Source organism: Hippocampus comes, unplaced genomic scaffold (genome assembly GCF_001891065.2).
Source record: "Hippocampus comes isolate QL1 unplaced genomic scaffold, H_comes_QL1_v1.1 scaffold230, whole genome shotgun sequence".
NCBI classification, from domain to species: Eukaryota; Metazoa; Chordata; class Actinopteri; order Syngnathiformes; family Syngnathidae; genus Hippocampus; species Hippocampus comes.
This window is the reverse complement of record NW_017837215.1, coordinates 769,507-773,821: the sequence shown is the minus strand read 5'-3', so window position 1 is coordinate 773,821 and position 4,315 is coordinate 769,507.

Genomic DNA, 4,315 nt, shown 5'->3' with positions numbered 1-4,315 from the left:
ATGGGGGCAGAAATTCCCCATACAAACATCAATGGTTGACTTCACACAGTAGGAATCCATTTCACAGAGCGTTTTTGTTTTGTTTTGTTTTGTTTTGTTTTGTTTTGTTTTGTTTGGAGGCACATTAAGGTCCCCCCCCACCCCCCCCAAGCAAATGCTGTCCTATGCAACCACATATAACACATTCACCAAACTTTTCCACTGCTGACAACATACTGTGTCAATGTTGAGTCAGACAAGGAATGAACAATGAGGCATTTCAGCTTTGCTTCGGGAAGGGGATCTTTTATTGATCAAATAACTGACAACAACATCTTGCATTGATCTTAATTAAACAATTGGAACAGTGATCATTTTACAGTTTAACCCCAGCGAGTCCCAGAGACTCGCTGATCAAAAAAGTATGAGTCCCATTATGCATTTCGAGAGTCCCAAATATCGAATTCTGAAATGGTCTACTTATTCAATTGCATATGATAATAACACAAACAACGACTATATAAATTGATAATAGGTTTATTTCTTGTAAACAAATGCTGCAAAAATTTAAATAATTCAGGCATACAGGATTTGCTGAGAAATAGGTTCTTATTTCATCCCATGGTTCAGTCTTTGAGTTCATAAATTCTCCTCTCTTTTTCTGTTTCTAATGATGCAAGGCTTTCTCAAAGTCAACTTATTATCGCAAAAAAATATCCAACTTTAGCTGCATCCTCTGTCATATCTCCGCAATAAACTTTCGCAACACTTGTTTGAACGTTACACAAATTGGCAATCCGATACTTTCCGCGACGTAAAGCCCGATTTCGCCAATCTCGTCTCGCGAGAACGGAAATCTTGTCACGCGAGATTACTTAACGCGAGATCAAAACAACAATGGCAGCGATGGTCAAACTGCGATCATTGCTGGAAAAAAAAGATGTACCGTAGTTTTTTTGTTTTGTTTTGTTTTGTTTTGCCTGAGAAATGTCCATGCGTCCCAAAAACACACATTATTTGGAACTGTGCGTCCCGCGGGAAAATTATGCGTCTCGGACGCGGGACGCATAGGTAACGAGATGGCTGATTGGAAATGAATGAACGGGTGGTGCCATGACACAAAACCTTAACTCAATGCAGCGTACAACAAACTGGTGCACAAGTACTGTAAGTAAAACAGTTATTATTATACGACAGGCAAACACAACCAACAACTAATGTTAACGACGAAAGATGTAAATAGCACCAACTCACAGCTCCAGAATACACTTTTATGGTGGCATTTTGCACCTAACATTTGAAAGGGTGCGACTAATTTGTTCGTCTACTCACGCTTGTGTTAATGATTTGAATTTTAAGTCTTTATTTTTTTATTTTTATTTTTTAACTGTGAATTCAGTCTAATGTGTTTGCTCTGCATCAGGTCAAACCTTGCTTGCAGTATTCATCTTATCTTTAAAACGCCAGGCAGTTTTTTTTTTTTTTTTTTTGGTTTGGCTCAACAACACACCTATTTCACTTTTATACAGAATGCCTTCCTATTTTTTTTTCTACCTCGTGTTCTATTAGCTATTACACGAGAAAGCATGGATGGCATCATCTTGACATTTTAGGCCGGTGGTTTCACATGCCAATACCAATAACTTTCTCTCCAGTCGAAATCTGTACGCCCACACGGCTTTGAAGGCAACTGAATGTCAAGACATTTCACAAAGCAACAATCAACCTCCTGGTTATGAGTGCTGCCAGCAGCAAACTTTTTCCACTTCCCCTCCCCTCCCCTCATCTTAAGCTTTTGTTCCTGCTTGTCAACAGACTTCACCACGCTTGTCGAAAATAGTGACACAAGATGTATCAGAGAGAAAGGGTTCAATTCCCAATTTTTATAGCCTTATCTAATTCTAAAGCAGTATGCAATTGAGTTCACGTATATGTACTGTTTGTTTTTACTTTGTATGTGTATCGGTATTTGTATGTGCGGCTGCATATTATATTATGAGACAGGCATGTGCACAGAAAGACCCCTTGCGGTGCTGATGCACCTTGCCCTCGTGCTGTTTTTTTGGGGGGGGTGGGCTGACATTCATTAATATTTGAAAAATAACAATTACACTCTCTGTTATGACACTATTAGCGCCACGGAAACCATTACAAGGCGACTGGTCCCAGGATTCTTCAAAATACAGACACAAAAAAACAAAAAAAAACAAAAGGGAGGGGGTGCTGGTTGGGCACTTGTCATTCAAAGTCACTGAGAGCATCTCTGCATAACGCGCAGCCTACACAGCTTGCACTAATTGCTTCTGTGATTTCAATGTTTTGTCCTGCTGTTCATTGACATTTGTCATGTTTAATGAAGAGCGCTGTAAAAACTGATGCACAGACAGACAGACAGAGAATTTCAAGACAGCTTTACTGTTGTACAAAGAAGACAAGTTCAATTGGCTTTATTAAATTTAAAATCTCAATTATTTGGATGTGAAAGCCCGAAAATGGAAATGTTACACTCTGAGCGAGGTCATGAAAATCTTTATCGATGGTGATAAAGAAGGAGAGCCTGTGAAGAATTGTTGTACCATCACGATCCCTTTTTTATAGAATGTATTGGATGCTTTCTTTTTATTTCATTTATTCAAAGCGGAGTTTTGATCAAAATTGAGTTGGAATATTTGCGAGATAATTTTTTTTGCCTGCTCATTTATTTGTTCAACTGTGTTGATTGAGTTGAAAAAAAACAATTTCAAGTTAATTATATGCTGTTTTTTTTTCTTAAATTTGCAAATCATTTTAATGATGGATTTTTTTTTTTTTTGCTGGAATTTCCCCCAAAAAATGTCTTTGGGAGCGATTATGATGTAAGCAACATATTAGTAACACTTTAAATGCTGGGTCGGTTTGTACATCATGTATATATTTGTTAATCTGGTGTGAATATTAAAGATCTGATGAGTTAGCACAATAAAATCAAGTACTGTAGTTATGATTTCTCCTTGCAGTTACTGTTGGCATATGGGTTCTATTACCGGAATTTTTTTGCATGCAGTGTGCGTTCAGTTCCCTTTCAGTGACTGTGCAAATGGTGATCTTTCTCTCTGTGTGCCCTTTTGCCCAAAGTCAATTGCGATAGGCTTCGGCTCCAGGCAGATCTGGAAAGGAAGTGCTGTAGCCAAGAATGAGTGGATGGAGGGCTTATTCTTTCATTTAAAAAGCAGAAAATATCAATCACTCTGCTTTGCATGAAAAAAAAAACATTGTTGCAGATGTGATTTTTTTTCATAAACAAATGGTTGCAGATGTTAATTTCTTTCTTCTATAAACGGATTCTCACCAGTAAGACAAGGTCACTGTAAAGTATGTCGTCATAAATGCATTGTGTCTTAACCACCACAAGATGACAGCAAAACACGTGGCCTCGGTCACTGATTCTGTGTTTGAGGAGTGATGGGCAACTGTCGTCTTTGTAAAATGTTAACAAGATTATTAGCGTACTGTAAAATGTTTTACAGTTAACTGAAATACCATTTCTTAATCAATATGTATCACATGATGCAAATCAAGCACAAAATGCTCATCAAGTATGCTCAATGCAGTTTAATGTTGACCAAATGCAAACATCATTGTAGGTTTCCAAAACTAGACTAACGCCATGGCGTTTAACGTGCTTTAACGTGTACCATTACCTTAAATTTTGTTGACAATATGTCAGGATTGGCTGACAATTAACACACTTCACTATTAAAAGCCGGCCAAAGTGCATTTGCAGAATCTTGCCCAAGTGAAATATTTTGTCAAAAGAAAAAATGGTATGAATGAAACTATCTTTATTTTTTGTGATTGTAGTTTGCGGTGGCATGGTTACCCTTGAAAGTGCAAGCGTGAGTGGACCTTAAGTGTCTCGTGCGTGTGTGTGGGCGCTGGCGCGTGTGTGTAGATGTGCCTCGTGAGGGAAAACTGCAGTACTGCGTTTTACCACTTGATGGCAGTGCAACGAAAGGGATGAAAGGTTGCTCAAATTGATCATTTGGAACGGAAACGTGGTCAACGAGAACGCATTGAAATACAGTTGCCAGGCAATCATTCAGCTAAAGCAAAATATCATGTGATTGACAACCACAAATGGGATACAAGTATGTTTGCTCATGTAAAACAAGAACACATTAAATTTATGATGAATTTGAAGATATTGGAAGATTTTTTATTTATTTTTTAATGTCTCTTCTTCCAAATACTTGCACACATTGTTGTTCATTCCATGTGTATCTTTCATGTTCATTGGAGCAGAAGTCCAGCCGACATAGCTCTGTTTGAAATACAACAGTAAACAGCAGTGCTGAGC